This window comes from Rissa tridactyla, chromosome 18 (genome assembly GCF_028500815.1).
Source record: "Rissa tridactyla isolate bRisTri1 chromosome 18, bRisTri1.patW.cur.20221130, whole genome shotgun sequence".
Taxonomy (NCBI): domain Eukaryota; kingdom Metazoa; phylum Chordata; class Aves; order Charadriiformes; family Laridae; genus Rissa; species Rissa tridactyla.
Genome location: NC_071483.1, coordinates 3039717 through 3057541, shown reverse-complemented (window position 1 = coordinate 3057541; position 17825 = coordinate 3039717). Strand labels below are relative to the sequence as shown.

The 17825-nt window shown below is 43.3% G+C and overlaps 1 long non-coding RNA gene across 3 annotated transcripts in view; it reads left to right on the top strand.

Annotated features, from left to right (window-relative positions):
- The window catches only part of LOC128918957 (uncharacterized), a 100371-nt gene extending 83103 nt beyond the window's left edge, over positions 1-17268 (top strand). For all 3 annotated transcript variants that reach the window (XR_008469786.1, XR_008469784.1, XR_008469785.1), the window contains exon 5: positions 17145-17268. This is a non-coding gene — a long non-coding RNA (uncharacterized LOC128918957). The remainder of the gene's footprint in view (positions 1-17144) is intronic.
- The last annotated feature ends 557 nt before the right edge of the window (positions 17269-17825 follow it).

Genomic DNA, 17825 nt, shown 5'->3' with positions numbered 1-17825 from the left:
CTGTAAAAACAGCTGAGAGTGTAAATAATTCATGCAGACAATATGACTTTTTTATGTAAATTCGGTGCATTAACCCTCTATTATAATGATGGACGACAGATATGGGCGACGTTGCCTTGGTAAGAGCTAATGGATGGCCGCCATAAATTCACTGCACATTTTATTGTGTTGCTGGAAATTGTGCCTTCAGGCAATGCTGTTTACTTTTATGTAAAACTCAGGGTTCCCTAAATATTACAAATATTTTACATCCGACTCCTCAGCATTTGGGCACAGCACACAAATCAAGCTTTCTTCATCTGAGTTGTAATTAAAGGTTTGGGTTTTTTTCAGGGACAATTATCTAAAACTATAAAGAGAAATATTTTTTCCCCTTTAGATGTTCAGTCATTGATGTATTAGCAAAACCTTTGAAGAAAGATATTAAATAACTGCAACATATAACTTTGCATTAGGCTATATGTTGTATGCATACATAACAAATTTGGAAATAGTTTCTTGTTACTGGTTTTTATTTTTTACCATTTCTTGTGCTTAGTTACACATAAAATATTCTTTTTTCCCCCGCACATACGCTTCTCTATAATTCCTGTCTGTTTTATCAGGGTAATTCTCTGAACCATGTCCTTGAGGAATTCTGTCTCTCAGTAAACATGGAAACTTCAGTTCATTTCAGGGAAATTTAAATAGAGAATTTTTGGTTACTTTTTGGTTTCACATGTTTTGCACGGACCTTAAGTGAATTGGGATGACACGGGTTATTTTTTTCTCACACAAAATGGTTTCAGCAAAGCAGATATACTGAAGTATAATGTTGTCTCGATAGGTTTTTTAATATATTATTATTATTGTTATTATTATAAGTACACAATTAATTCATCTTAAACCTTCAATTTAATCTTATAGTACGCTGCAGCTTTGGAAAAAGAAAACGAGAAAAAAATCAGTCATATGTGGAAAAAGATACTACTGCTTCCGACAGGGCGAATTGAATCCCATTTGTAACAAAGGTAGTTAACGTCAGGAACGACGGCGCGTTGGTCCCTTCGCCTGTTTGCCAAGCGCTCGTTGGCCAGAGGACCCTAATGACTGGAGCGGTCCCTTGGGAAGCGCTGGATGTGGGAGTTCATATTGGAACTCTATTGGCTCTATTGGAATTTCTGAGGGAAATCTTGTAGATTAGTTGTGATAAAGGCATGTTCTCTGTCTCCTCCTTTCAGTGGAATGTGACATTTCTTGGCAGTTTTGATATCTGTATGAAAAAATGCTGCGCAAAGTTGAATATGAGTGATTTCAACTGAGCTAGCTCAAGCAGAAACGCATTACACTATCCAAAAGACCTTAATTTCCTGAGGACTAAATAGAAGGCACACTGTAAGAGAGGTAAAAAAACACAGAATAAAAGAGGAATGCGATGACTATGAGGGAAAAAAAAAAAAAGGCTAATGAAATCAGTCTTGTGAATCACATGTATATTAAGCAAAGGCTAACAGTTTAATTGCACATAAACCTATTTAATAATTGGATTTATTTTGTGTCCTGGCTATGCATGCTCCTTTCAACTATATTAGGAATGTCACAAGGCAAAAGTGTATAAGCTATAACCAAGGGCATTGACTTATTTTTTTTTGGTCTTTAATATTGACTGAGATTCCTAAATTTGGACTTTCAGATTTTGTACCTTATTCTTCTGACGTGCTTTACTGCCCTGAAGCTACTTTGCAAAATTCATAGCGGCTTTCACATGCTCTGATGCTTCTTGGGACCAATTCAATCTTGAACAATAGATGTGTGTGCAGTAGAGCCAGGAAATGTTACACAGGAGATCATGGGCTTATTCCCCAATAACATTTTGATTTGTAAAGTATTCCACTACACAAAACACACACAGGAGACAACATTAAAATACATTAGAGACCGTAGCCAGCAAGACAGAAAGGTGGCTTAAAACACAGATTGACAGCATGGCCTGGGATATAGGCAGGACACACTAAATAATCAGTGGAAATGTTATAGAAAGTGTTTTCAATGTTTTACATTATTCGGCCGTTTAACAAATCTCTCCTGGGACAGCATTTTGCCTTAAAAAAAAAACAAAACAAAACAAAAAAAACCCAAACAACAAAACAAAAAACCCCAACACCAGTATCCAGACAAATGTTTTTTTTCTATTGTTTAAAATAAATGTGTTTTCTGTAAGTCACACATCCAGAGAAGGCCAGTTTACCAGTCTTGTTCCTCGCCCCGTATGTTTCCACGTGGAGCAGACACAGACGTGGAGCGTTGGGAGGAGGCATAGGGCAGGTTTGCTTTTTCTCCCCCGCCAGTTTGATCTGTCTGAAGGAGGTATTGTCTGTAATCCAGGATGTATAAATGTTCAACAGGATCCCATTCCTCTGTGGAGCAGAGTATTCCTGGATCCGTGGGTCAGTACCGTGCTCTGGTTAACGATATGCAGAGCACAAGGCATCATTCTGTCCAGGTATGCAATTTAAAGGTCAAATGTTCTGAACTCTTGAATATTAATATATGGCTGTCACCCTGTCTTGGACAATTTGCTTTTATGTAATTTGTTGCAGGCATTCGAAGTCTTTGGCTGCGGAGGGGAAAACAGCGCTTTCCTCCCGGTGCTGCTGTACCTTCTGCGCGACAGCGTGTGTCTCGGGGGCGATGAAAGGAGGTGGAAGGAGAGCGTGAAAGCGGGTGGGCTGCCTTGTGGGACTGTGAAGGGAACAGTTCCCTTCCTGGTGATGAACACGTCCCTGAGACAGCGCAGATAAAATCCGCAATTATAGATTACTACAGATCAGAGAAGTCCAGATAGGACTCATCTATGGAAATTAAGGGGCCTTTCTTAATAATTTGCTCCAGAATAGTAATGTAGTGGGAAGGTGAGGCAAAAAGCTGCAGCAGTGCGCCTGAGAGCGGTCAACAGGGCTGTGGTGTTTTCTGAGCTGGAGAGACAGTGGGACAGGGGACGGGTTCTTGAGTGATGCTTTCGTAGTGTTCGTTGTACCCACCCTGCAAAAAATAGCAGCCAACTGATAAACTGGGGCTTCGAGGTCAGGCCTCCGCCTTCACTGGGAAATCAAGGAAACTTTACAAATTGGGGTGCCGTCTTGCAGACAGCAGTTGTTGTTCATGGTTTGGTAGGTGGGGAGGCACTTGCGCCTCTGGGCTGTCGAGTGAAGCCCCCGTTTCTGGAGCAGGCCAGTGGGTGCAGCCCCCCCGGCCTCGCGGGCGTTGCCTGCTGCCGGACAGGGCGGCCGGTAACTGGTCAAGGAGTGCCGCGACGTCTTTAGGCCACCCGTACTGCCCCTCTGCTTGCTTGTCTTGCACAGATTTCCAGATTTTGCTGCTAGTTTGAGATTCCTTAGTGATCTGACCTCAACAATGAGGAATCTTCAGGTTTTTGCCTTGTCAGAAAAAGAGAATTCATCCCACCCTTTGTCCAACATATTGTCCAACATGTAGTCATCTGTCAAACCTAAAAGGTCTGCCCAACTGCAAAGTCTACCTAAGCTCTGTCTCTGCTGCCTTCACGTGAATGTGACAGAAGTGAGGACCCCTTGGAAAGGTGCTGGGAGAACAGGACGTCCCCGTGTAAACTGTGGGAGAGGTCTCACTTTGCTTAATTTAGGGGTCACGAAATGAATGACACCCAGACTGGCCCACCCATTCCTCATCTCTAAAGGCAGCGTTGTCAATATAGAGTAAAGGTTTTTGCTAGCCCTCTTCTTCTCTGTTTAATACATTTAAGTACTGCACTCTGCATATGAAGAATAGTGATGTTATCAGAAAGCATTCAAAAACATATGTTTTAATGAAATGTGTTGACAACTGCTGAAGTAAAGTTTTTGTTAAGTCTCAAGAGTTTAGCCATGACAAGCAGTATTAATGAATTGAATTAATTAAAAAGCATTTCAAGATGAAACAGGGCCTGTTCTATGTAAAATGCTCTATACATTAGACAAGCATTATGGAAATCACTGCTTTGTACTACACTGTAATGCAGCCATTTATAAAAGCTTCTCAAGATCCATGGATAGCAGTAATTTGGGTTTAGCGTGTCTTTGAAATTCATTGAATACAGCATGTGCTATTTAAAAGCATGAAATCTGGATAGTTCCACTGCCATCAAAGTTCGGATGGCTTGGAGAGGGAAACGGGAGCTCAGCGCTGCTGGAATGAGCGAGTGGGCACGGGAACAGGGGGAGCCGAACGAGCACCCGGCGAGCAGAGGCCGGTGCTGTCTTTAGGGAGCAGGCTGGCTGACTAGCGGTAACTCGGGGTCCCAAACCAGTCTGGAATGTGAGTCATTTTACTAAAAGAGTCATTTATCTTGTTTCTGCTGTTCCTCCGCTTGTCTGCCACGATCTCCTCTCCTTTATGGATAAGGCCTGTTTTTCAGCATATCTTCTCCTTTTCAGGTTGTTTTTGTGCCCTCTCTGAGAGTAACACCATCAACTGTGACCAGTGGCATTACAAAAAATCTGTATTCCACGTCAGATATCCCTACACTGGGCAGAAAATAGTCATTTGAGTGTGTGCCTGTGTGGGACCGCTCTCTTGGGGTGCGATGCTGGCAGCGTGATTGTCTGGCCGTGGGCCTGAGGAACCAGGCGTGAGGAAGGCTGGCAGCGGGAGCAAAGGGCCGCTCCACCTCACCTGGCCAAAAGCAATCATAAAATGAGAGTCCTCTGCAGGAGACTTTTCTCAGTGGGAAAAATCTTATCTGTTTGCACACAGGGAGAAACCTTGCTTGGGTTGAGTTAGGATTGTCACGCGGATTTGGACGAGTAGGGTAACAGCATCAACACGTAACACGTTAAAAGAATATATCTTTAAAGTATTATTAAATATCTAACATCTCTGTAGTAAAAATAATAAGATCTTCATAATAAAGTGTTGTGTGTAATAAAAATATGAAGAGTGAAAGATTAAAGGTAGTGAAGGTTGTTTCACTTGATGCATTTTAGAATTTGGCTTGTAGAAGACTATTTCAAATGGATGCACCTTCATCTGTGTGTTTTGTAATTTTTCTGGGTCTTAATAAAGGAAATTGCATCCTTCGAGGAAAACTAACCACAAAACTGTTGGTAGATTTCAAATGTTGTAATATATTAATACTGATCATTCAATCAAGAGCATGCCCATTCAGTAGAAAAGAAGAAAAAAATCCTAAATACAAAATGAGAGAGTCAGGTTCCTCAAGCAGTGTAGACAGACGCCTAAGGGATGGTGAAGTTTGCTAAATACTTAGCTGCTGCACACGCTTCTAAAAATTCATTTGAGACATTACTTGGAATATCAGTAAATCTGACAGGCAGCCTCGTTGGTTAGCACGAGGGATAATTCATTTGGCCCTTAGTGTGTTAGGAAAAGAGCTGCCAACATTGCATCCCAAAACGCTTGGGGAGATTCATGCCATAAGCAGGTATGATTCTGCTCTGTAGGGGAAAAAAAAAAAAAAAAAAAAAAAAAAAGAGAGCTTGTTCTGCTGCTTCACTAAAACATGAGCAATATGTTTGCACTTGTCACAGTTAAACATTTGCATTTAGTATCTGCATGGTGAGAACTTCTGAGCTTGCTTATACCGGCTGAACAGGCAGAGGTAGCGCTTGTGTCTGACCAAAAGAAGTCTCTCCCCCCTGGCTAGGTGCTGTGCTACTCGCAGAGCAGTATCTGCTGAAACGAGGTCTAGCACTTTCTGTTTCCCTTTGGACTCTTCTTGCTAACTAGGCTCTAGAAAGGACAAAAATGCCTTTTCTATGCAATCACGCTGTTTTTAAGGGCTGAAGCGGCCTGGCCTTGATTAACTGACTAATTGCTGCTGAGTCATGCTGGCGGGTGGTACCTGTGAGAGGAAAAGAGCCTGTAAAGGTGATGTGATGGCACCTTTCTCCTGACGTGTAGGGACTGGGGGGGTGTGCTAGGCTTCTGGTTTGGTACAGTAAATGAGAAATACAGCTATCGGCAGCTGCTGTGGCAGGAATAAGTGAGTGAGGCGGTCGCTGGGAACAGCCACAAAGCATCGGAGGTGCTCAGCTTGTCTCTTAGGAGGGTCACTGCTCTGTAGGGCCTGGGAAAACTCCTGCTCAAAAACAAGCTGTACGTTGTTGCGGAGTAGTTAACGAAATAAAATCTCGGTTGTTGCTCCACGCTGTGAAGGCCTGAAGAGCTGGTAAAATGGGTGGTCATGTTGTTGCGGCCTCTTGCTCCAACTGAGTGTGAAGGAGGGAAATGACTTTCAAATAGCACAGCGAACCGCCCCTGCTCTTGAGGTATCAGTATGTCTTGATGCCGGTTGTGTCCCAAGAGCGGTGGGTTCTGAGGTCGCGCTGTCGGGCAGGGTGACCAGGGGAGACAGCACGGGTGCAGCGCAGCGCGGCGTGATGGAGGTGAAGGTGTGGGATGCTGGGCAGAGCTGTGTCGCTGCTGACTGATGGGTAACGCTGAAGGGTCCTGTGGCGGTGCTGGCTTTGAAGACCTGGGTTTGGAGGAGCGGTACGCTGTAAAACTGTACCCATGGGGGACTCAGCTGATCCTGGGCTCCCAGAACGTAAAGATGTTTTGACCGGCTACTTACATAGACAAATGGTCATCTCCAGCATTGCTTAACCAGCTGATCCTGGAAACTATTTGAAGATACAAAGCTCAGGACAGATGCTGACTGATTCTGTTACCGGTAATATTTGCTAATTTTTAAATGATCGGTCTGTCTGCATACAGGTGTATGTTTCTTCACTCTTGCATTTCCACTTAGCAAACAATCTGTTTTGGCTGTGATTTAGCTCAGTTCTGTGCTGTTGGACCAGCGTGTTTAAGTCAAAATATGCAGTTGTTTCCTAATCAAATTGTTACAGCGTTTTAAAATCCAAATTGTAACTTACTCTGTGCACAAGTGGAAAAGTAAATAAAATAGGGGAGGCAGATACTTGTAGGAGAAACAGCAGTAAGAAAGGCAGAAAGACATGGTGACAAGGGAATAAGAAGTATCACTTGTACCAGTTCATTATGGCAAACAATAAACATCTTTAGCCCAGCCAAGATGAGCTGTAATCAGGAAGAAGGGAAGAAAATTGGTGTTCAAGACTCTTCTTATTGCCAGAACCTGAAGATGGAATTACATCAGCCCTCAGTTGGTCAGACACAATGCCCTGTATTGTCATTTACTTCTAAGAGTAGCAGAAGGAGTCTTGTCAGTGGAGAATTATTTTCTCTGACTCTCGGGAAGGATGGCTAGCTTTGAAGCAGTTTCCAAAGCACAGATTGGGGAACAGTTTCATAATGCACTTTATTTTATTTTTTTTCCCTCGGTCACAACGGAGAATAGCATCTGTAGTAGTTAAATGAACGGGAGCATTAGTCACTTCAAATGATGTAACATACCCAGAATATGTAACAACTACTACTTGGATTATGTTTTGCAAGGAGTGATATAGTTGCAGTTCATCCTGAAATCCTGGCTGGAATCTCTATCTAATCCCAAGTGAAGTAATTTTGTATTCTCAGTTCAGCGTACAGTAAAATGGTACTCAGCATTGTGATAGCATCAGTGAACTGCTTGTAAGATACTGGAATTTAATGAGCATTTAAAAAAAAAAAAAAAAAGGAAATCCTCGTAGCCTTGTCCAAGGAGAAATTGCTGTATATAGTAAGGCAGAAGGTAACACTTCAAAACCTAGGCCACCAGCCCACCTTGCATGTTTGAGAGAGCGCAAGTGGGCTCTCTAGGCAGACACAGTCTCTCTCACACGTGTCCAACATGCTGCTCCTCTGGAGAGGGAAGTCTGAGCCCTTGCTGAAAGAAGGGCAGGGAGGGTCCTCTCGAGTGCTGTTCTGATCTTTAACCTCCTGATGCTGCTGTATGTTCCTTCAGAAGAGCAGGTAGGCAGCCGTGCCACGCAGACTTGAAGGTAAAGCACAGCAGAGTTGCCAGTTCTAAACAGTTCACAACCTCACAATAATACAACAGAACTCTAGTCAACAGCCCCCCAAAAAAGGGATGAAGATATTCATCAAATCCGATGAGGCTCCTATTAATTAGGGTTGTTAAGTGGTAGTTACGCTTTTGTTAGTATCACCATTTGGAGATTTAACTAACAAACCTAATGGGGCTACTCCTGCAAGACGTTAATTAGATATGGCAATTCCACTTACCCATGCAGCCTCGGCGCACAACCATCACACATCAATATTTAATTTAATTACTGATGTTGTGGTGCAAGTCACATCTGATTTAAGAGATAAATATGCTTAATTAATAATGAGATAAAACACATACAGTATGTCACCTTTTGCCATTTAAGCTTTATTAGGTATAGTAAGAAAAGACAAATGTGAACACTGGAGAGGCCGTGACATGGTGCTCTGCATCGCTGGATGATCCTTGTCCTTCAAGTTACCTGAACTTACACTGTATTATAAATAAGAAACAGAGCTGCAAGTGTGCAGGGCACCATTCTACATAAAGGTACACTTGTGTCTTGAGTAATTCATCATTTACTTCAATTTTTTTGCATAATTAAAAAAGTGAACGTTCAACTTGGATTACATGTAGCATCTATAGAAATTCATTTTATCAGGTTTGATCACAGTATTGGAATTTGGGTGGATGTGGCCTGGTACAGAGGCCAGGTGTGCAAGAAATCCTGCTGCAGCAGCTTCCTTTGGAGGCCAGCCTGCCTTCCATTGGCGTTGGACGTTCCCTATTCAGAGCTTCCCACGAGAGGCTGTGCCACGAGATAGAGTTCTGGAAAGGTGCGTGCAGAAGGATTGCTTACCACTTTGTAAAGTATGGGGGGAGAAGAGGGCAGACAGCTAGGCCTTGAGGCTGTTATGATGATTAACTGTAATACAGCAGCTTCCAGCCAGGACTGGATCCCTATTTCATAAGGGGCTTTATAACCTGGACTGCCAGTCTTAGCCCCAAAGACTTACAGTTAGATACAAAACGAATGAATAAACAGGTACCATACAACCAGTGCACCAGCTCTGGTGAAATTAAGGAAACTTCTCATATTCATATTTTTTTATGGAGGATCAAAGCCTTAGAAGGTCTCCTCTACAGGCAGTGTCCTTTGTAAGCCTGCGCTTCCAGGGGTTCACAAGCTAGCACTAGAAGTTTGTGTGGGTTGAAACTTGCTGTGCAAGATCTTTGCCTGGGGGACATTTGGTTTGATGTGTTTGACAAAATTTTAAGAGCTCCTAAGTTTAACTGCGCCAAACAAATAGTTTCCTAGAGGCTGAGAAGGTTTTTGGAACTTCCTTGAGGGAAAATTCCCAATTGGCAGAAAATCTATGAAAGCAAAAGTAACTCACGACATCGTAACCTACTGAAACATATATTGCTCTCAGATCCATCTGTAATTGTTTTTTCTATATTGTATAAAACTTTTCTAGTATTAATATTGAGGTTAACTAGTATAATGGGAACCTGTTGGGCCATCAAGAATGGTTAGTGAAGGGGGCCATCAAGAATGGTTAGTGAAGGAGACCGTTTCAGTACAGTCTGAGAGCTCCTCTCAGAAACAAAAAGAGCCAGCCAACAAATCAAGACTGGGAAAGCCTTCAGCTGTCCAAGCCTGTTTTGAAACCCACTCATCCAAAAGAAAACACATGGGACAATAAGAGGGGGAGCACTAATGCACAAAGAATAAGTGGAGCAGTAGGCAGGGAATAATGGGAGTGCCAGTGCTTGCAGTGAGGGAGACTCCTCTTCAAGGATGATAAAATAGAACTGCAGTCTTTTCAGCTCTGTGACCCAGTATTGTAGGTGGTCACCATGGCTGGCACTGTGATCTATTGGTATGATGGATGTACTGCAGAGTTTCCAAAGGGTGTGACTGAGGTGTGGAATTCAACAGTGCTGAGCTCACATCTTCTGTCAGCTGCCAGAAGTGGGAGAGGCATCCTGGGACGTGTTCCCTCTAATTACACTCCCTGGCCTTGACAAGTAAATGCATCCAGAATCAGAGAATGGGGGATGGAGGAATCCATGGAACCCGTAGCTCCACCAGCCAAACCTAACATTGAGGAGTGGTGTATTAGGAACGTTTTCCCCACGAGACCAGCGGCCTGGATGACTAGCCCAGAAACGTATGGGAGACAAGAACTAATCCTCTTTGAGAAGAACCTGTAATTTTCCCCCAGGAGAGAAATAGTGCTACGGCTGGAAGGACAGGGTAAGAGCAGAGCTGCCTCCGGCTCTGTCTGAGCACACTGCAAATCCACAACTTGCATGGGAACACAGAGGCCAAACATCACCATAATGTACATGATAGTGTGTGTTCATCTGAAGAGAGAGTGGAGGAGTTAATAGTATAGCTCACAGTGATTTGGCTGTCAGAGAACACGCAACACAAGCTATACCAATGCCATGGGTATGCCCTGGGCAGAGACAGACTGTGGTAGCTGTACCAGGATCGGTAGCTAAAATGGAGGTGTAGCATAAAATTAAGCTCTTGTAATGAAGTTGCACAGGTTGATGGAGGCTTTATCCTACTGTATGGTTAGCAGTTGTATTGATATATGAGGCACAAGAGAGTCCCGTTCTATCTTCCTCACAGTGCTGCTTTGGTAAACATTTGTTTCTTCTCTTTTATTTCTGAGAGTCTGCAGTCCAAGCCTGAGCTAGTTCTGAATGCTCCGGATTTAGATTGTCTGGGGACATTTTATAAGTTCTCCTGTGGCAGAACGTGGGCTGTGTGTGCCACAAAGTTTACCCATGAGCTGATGGAGAGTGTAGAAAACTGGCTGATCCTTCATGGAGACAAAGGCATGCAGGAAAGTGTTAATATTCTTTGTCTCCTCTTCCTTCTTCCTTCCAAATTCCTACCAGTCCTCGCTGGGGAGAAGCTGAGCGCAGTCTGGCCCGGACTGATGATTCCAGCAAGCACATGTAACGCCACTAGCACCTACATGTGTGAAATCCCCCTCTCGCTCTTTCTGCTGAACACTCTTCCAGAACAGGGCCTGGGGCTGTCCCTCATGGTTCAGGCAAAGCAGACACTTCGCACAGGCAGTTGTAGTGCTCCTCACCTGCCCAGCCTGCCTGACTCTTCCAGGCTTGCTGGTGCCTGTGGGAGATAACTTGATCCTGCAGCTCTCCTTGCCATTCGCGTGCTTCCTAGAGACCTGCTTTTGTGTTAAAGTGCCTGAATCTGGTCTCAGGATTTGGGAAGGCAGCGTGCCACTGATTATTATTGATAGCAGTTGGTGCAAATTAGGATATACACCCAGACGACATCCAGCAATGTAGGCTGAAGTGGATTAAAGATTAAAACAGTCATTTGACGAGGGAGTAATAGTCACCCTGTCCTTTCAGTAGGGAACTGTTTCTGGCCTCTGCACTTTAGAGTACCTGCCCAATATTCTCACTGCTCTCTTCGTTAATACTTGGATACATTTCTGAGAAGCCACAACTTATTTAGACCCCCTTTCCTGTGAATGAGTAGTTTAAAATTGTTTCTTCCAATGTTCATTATTTTGCACTTGTCTATACTAGTAGCTAATGGAGTTGTGTTGCAGAAGACTCACAGCTGGATATGACAGTCAGAACCAGATGTTCACACCCTAGGCCAGACACAGCTGTTTCTCTGTAGCTGGCAAGGGACTTAAAACAAGTAAATGCAGAGACAGCAAGCCTGAAAAAAATCTAAGGTAATCAGGCTGAATATGCCTGGAGATTTAGGCCATCTGGAAGATTGCCAGAGGGCTATTTATTTTGATGTCTACACCTGCTGAATGGGAATGCTTTGTGTGAACTCAGAGCTTTAAGTGATACTGTATCTCTCCGTTTTTCAGCACTCCACTCCCTCTAGGCAGTGTTGCTTGCTTGATAAATTGTGCTATACAGCTTAGGTTGGTTTTTTTTTTTTAAAAAAAAAAAAAAAGCCCCTAAAACTTATCTTGTTTCCTGGCTATTGATGAGGGTAGAAGGAAAGCACTGCAGCAGTGGAGAATAGAAAGGGAACACAGTGTCATAGGCTGCCCCTTGGAGGGTTAAGGTCTGTAGGCAGTGTAATCTGCTAGATGTGGTGGGAGCCACTGGAACAATTTTCTTTGCCCCGTTTATAGTGAATTGGGAGAGAAATTCCCATAAGCTTTTTACCTACAGTTCTGTGCACGCTGCACCTTGATGTGCTTAGTGTAACAGATTTATCCCACAATGCCCCATCTGGCTCGGCCCTGCTGGCGTGCAGTCCCCTCTTTGCAGGCAGCATGTGCCTGCCTTGCTGTCATCTTGAAAACTCTTGGGATTTCTATTTTACAAAAAGTTTTGGTGTCGATAGTGGTGATGAGCATGCTCCTACAGTGATGAACATTTGATTAGGATGATTTCTCAGGGCCAAGGCATGATTTTTTGACAAGACCAAGAGGATCAGAGAGAGAAGGACCACTATCTTAAAGTTGCTTATAGGATAGAGGTCTCTTGGAAGATGCTGGTTTCCCCAAGTCCCTGTGCTACTGTAAGGAAACGAGAACACCTCACAGGTGAGAGAGCAGTTACCTTAAGGAGTGATGTCCACTGCTGCAATAGTCATCTCTTCTGAACACACAAAAATCTGTCTTCTCTTGTATTTGATTTTTACCAGTATTTTCTTGGTCATTGTTCTGATGCATTCAGTGTAATTCTCTGAGCAATTTTCTACTCTCACAGTCTCCGCAGCCATTAGCAACATAGATTTTGTCATCTCCCCAGCGTGTGCTGAGCAGTAACCCTGTTGTAGTTGACATGCAGCATATGCAGCTGCACTGATGGTAATTGTGCCCACTGCTGTCAGTACCATTCCTCGTTCTCAGATGTGCAGCAAACAAGCATCTTCTTTTTTGCTTATGCACGTGACATTTCTTCAAATGCTGTTATTGTTCTGTACTGGTTTTGGCAGTGATAGAGTTCATTTCTTCATAGTAGCTCATATGGCACTGGCTTTTGCATTTGTGATGAAGATAGTGTTGATAACACACTGATATTTTAGTTACTGTTGAGCAGGACTTACACAGTGTCAAGGCCGTTTCTGCCTCATACCACCCCGCCAGCAAGTAGGCTGGAGGTGGGCGAGAAGCTGGGAGGGAACACAGCTGGGACAGCTGACCCTGGCTGACCAAAGGGAGATTCCATACGATAGGACACCATGCTCAGGAACGAAAGGTGTGGGGAAGAGAAGGAAGTTGGGGGACATTCAGAGTTACGGTGTTTGTCTTCCCAAGTAACCATTATGTGTGATGGAGCTGTACTTTCCTGGGGATGGCTGAACATGTGGCTGATGATGGGAAGTACTGAATGAATTCCTTATTTTGCTTTACTTGCACATGCAGCTTTTGCTTTACCGCTTAAACTGTCTTTATCTCAACCCATGAGTTTTCACACTTTTAACTCTTCTGATTCTCTCCCCCATCCCACTGTGGGGGAGTGAGTGAGCAGCTGTGTGATGCTGAGCTGCCTGCCGAGGTTAAACCATGACACGTCCCAAAGGCAATAGCCAATTCAGTGGATTATCTGAAAATGCAACATAGTTCTCCCTCAACTTCCTCCCCTTTACCGAAGGTTACAGTGGATTTCCTAACCTTATTCTTATGGCATATCTGTTTCTTAATCTGAACTGGACAGTGGGAAAACTGATGTGTTGTGCTATGATGCTTTGCCAGAGGAAGAAGATACAGTTTTTCTTTGATTATTTGTTTGGTTTCCATTAGCAGAGAGGTGAACTACAGAGAGTACTCAATCTGACACCTTTGAAGGACACCAGATTTTAAAATAAATAAAAGGAGATCTACTGTGTGTTATAAGCAGTAATCAATAATTAAAAGCCTTGTTAAAGCATTGCTGAAGAGTACTTCAGAAGAAAAGTAGTTATACTGCATTTCATGGTTAATTCAATGTCAATTAGCTGATTGTTAACTTCCCTCCAGCTAAATCTTGTTCAGCACAGAGAAGAGAAATCAAAAGCATTCTAGCTTTAACAAGCCTAGTGTTTCAATCATTCATCTCTGCCTGCAGGCTCAAAATCAATGTCAACAGACGTTTCATTGCAATTTTATCAGCCATTTCTGCATGTCACTGTTTTCTTGGCTGCCCTGATTGTCCCTGAAAACCGTCTGTGGGAATCAGAATTCATCTTGAGCAGAAAGCTGAACAGACTGCACTTACTTTCACCTAACTCATGGTTGGGTTCCCTTTCATCTGGGTAATAACGAGTGCTGGTGTCTGCCTGAACTTCCTAAACGGCTCAGGGAACTTCTCTCTCCCGTGGAAAGGCCCGCAGGAACCTGACTGATCCGCCGGCTGCGCAGGCGCAGCCCGGGTCCGCCGAGGCCACTCAGCACCGCGGACAGCGCCCGGCCGCGCCGCCCTCAGCACCGCGGACAGCGCCCGGCCGCGGCCCCGGGCGGGTGCCTGGGGCAGCTCGTCCCCGGGCAGGAAGAGCGCCGAGGGCGCCAGTGTCTCTTAAAGCACGAAGAAACTGAAGGGCGCTCAGGCACAGAAGTTTTTCTGCCTACATGCGCTTGAATTGCCCGTAGAAAATTGTGTTAAAAAATAACAGGTCGCCATGTAACATTTATAACACATCAGAGACCTTCCTGTTTGCTTCTCAATTACATCACTAATTGTGAGATTTACTTTTGTGAAAATTTTCAAAAGCAAGAGCTAGGCTGAAGCCTGAAGTCAGATACCAGTGGTGCCTGGGTCTTGTCTAGCTGTTACAGAACTTGAACTGATAACAGGCTGCTTTCTACCTGAAATCAGAGTATCTGACTGCTGCACTCATACTATGAGCAATGTAGTATGGCATGTTACACTCAGGAATGACATAGGACTGGTATTGCATTCCTGTTGCTGATTCCAGACCTGGTCTGTGGTGCTTCAGCTTCTAAATACTCCTGTATTTTAGTAGTGTAGACAATAGATCCACGATAATGTTTTTCATCTTCTGTGACTGATATGGAGATTGCCTCATCAAAGAAAGCAATGTTTTGGGCTTAGAAATCTGTGCCATTTTCATCTTTGGTTGTACAGCAACAGTGTTATACATCTGGCATAAAGCAACCGACCTTCTGGAAGCTAAAAATAATACTGCAGCCTGGACTACTGCAAACACTACAACATTGTCTTCTCTCCTTTATGCTGGCTTTCCATGCTATTAAGTAATGTTTTGCCACAACCAAGCCCTCAGTCCTACCTCCTAAGGTATTCTACCTAATCTGCAACACTGGGTTGAGGACCTCTATTGTCTGCTCTTTAGACCAAATGGAAGCGTCCATGACAGGACAGAGACACTGTTTTCATAGAATTTTTAAGGTTTGGCTCACAGTTTTGGATGTTGCTTTCCAGGAGGTACAAACAGCTAGCATTCGACTTGGAGCTATCTGCACCATGGCATCTCCTGCCTTTAGTCCGTGTGGTAGAATTCTTTCTGGAGCATTGCATTGTGTTTTTGCTCATTTAAATTCTGTCTGAAAAACCTGCTGTTGTGACACCCACAGTATGATATTCAGTAGTACTGCCTGTTCTCTTGATTAAAAAATAGAATTGACAAAACTAGTTTGTATCTGTATGAGTCACCTACATGTCTAGTTGCTATAACTCTTTTATTCCTTCATTCATTCACTCTGTCATGACTAATGGTTAGACAAGGTGTTTGAGGATATGTGGATCTCTACGATATGCCTAGGAGACTGTGCATCACTTCATTCTAACAGGAGATATAGGTGGATTACCAGAGCTGGATCTGTATCACACTTCCCTATTTTGGGGAGTTTTGCTATTGGGGTGGGCGTGTGTCTGTGGGAAGATGTGGGTTGTTTTTTTTTTTTAAACATAACCTTTCAACTCAGCTTTTTTGCCTCTCTTTTTTTTTTCCCCCCTCAAAAAATAAGCTCGTGCACAATACCATGGGTATCAGCTTTACTTGTGTGATGTATTTGAAAAATAAGTTCTACCAGCAAAGTTAAATGATGCTTAAATATGTGAGGGCTACAAAATTACTACCCTTGAAATGACTTCTGATGTATATTCAGGTAGGGGCCTGATTTTCAGTGCTATTTTAGATGTTTTAGACTTTAGATTTGTTTCTAACTCACAGTCATCCAAACCAATGAATGTTTAGTTCCAATTGCTCTTGCCTTTGTTATTATTTTTGTGACTCTCTCAATAGCTTTTTTCAAAGGAACCAGTAGCTGGCCATGAAGAAAAGGCGATGTCATACTAGTGTGCTACTCATTAATACAGTGAATTAGTGTGGATTTATAAGAAAGAGAAACCTTTATTTACCCAGCTGAGAGGTCTTTCTTTCCCATTATTTTATGATTCATTCTGTTCCCCTGCGTCCATGTTCAGTTTGAAACTGTTGTCATCAAACAGCTACTAGGCAACCTAGCAAAAGCAGGCCAAAGAGAAGACTGACCCACTCATAGCTCAGTTCAGAAATAACTTGGCTGTAAAAATCTGTAGCAGAAGATGAGACAGACTTAACCTGAAAAAATAAATTATTGGCCCTGTAGGGTAGAATATACGTACTCTTGATGCGTATTATACTTACGCTTTTGGAATAACTGATTCACTTTGGGGGTCTGTGGCTTTCTGCCTACTTGCTTCAGGAACAGAGTGTACCAGCTTGGCACCTGGTGAGAAGAGTGGAGCCACCGTCGTGACCCTTAACACATGAATTGGTTCTTCAGCCGCTGTCCTCATTCACCTTGGACAAAATGACTTAGTGGAACTACATGATCTAAATCTGCTCGCCAAGATTAAGAGAAACTTGGCATCCGTCCAGGCAGCAGCTGGTCAGTGTTGCTACTGAGGTAAATGGGAGCCAAGCCAATCAAATTGAGGTTGTTTCCCCAGCTCGGAGATGTTTGCTAACACTGACACAATGCCCATGGATCAGATAGAAGTTTTACAAGTTCATTAATTTTGATAATGGGCAGGAGGCCCACTCTATTGCTCCAGTTTGTGCCATGTTGTTGGAGAGGCATCTGCAGAGAGCCAAAATAAACTACAGGTCAGAACAAGCCCCCACTGTTTTACCACTTGTGTCTGAAGAGCTGAATTCTACAGCTGATCTTCTAACAGTTTTAAACATACTTTTCTTAATGGTTAGCATTGAATTTCTGATTCTGTTTTTCCAATTTTGCTGCAGGTTTGATGATCACTTTTGTGACCCTTCTGTTTCCATGGAGCCCCTGATAACGGTGATGCTGAGGAAAAGTCCAGTTCAGATACTTGCTATTCAGAAGTTCCTTCATCACAGAACTAGTTTTCTCCACTTCCTTTTCTTTTTTTTAAGAGAATAGATACTTTCATTTCTGTCACAGTAAAGTAGAGTATTGTTGCCATAATAAAGCTTTGCTTTTGTGACACTGTTCCACAATGCCTTTTCTTTGCTTTTGGATGTTTTGATTGGCCCCCTCTTAGATGTCCTTGTCCTTTCTTCCCACGTTAGAGTCAGAGGTAAGCATGTCCCATAAGAATTCCAGAGCAAGGAGGCTTTATGGCTTCATAATGCGTAATATGTAAATTCGCATACCGATGTCTGACCCTAGGGTCGAGTAGGAATTCAGGAAACAGAAGAGAGAGGCTTCTGATTGCTTTGGTTCAAGAAAAAATCCTTTGTAATAGAATTTTTGTAAAGTACACTCAGCTAACATTAAAGGTCTAAACTAAACCATGCTGCATGATATTAGGGATTAGAGCTAAAGCAAAGTTTCTGGCTCTTCCCAAGGACCTACTCGGTTGGATAGCAGACTTCTTTCAGGCTACAAAAAGTCAAGTTCACGTGTTGTGCTGGGTCTCCAGTCACAGGATGCATATGAACTAGGCT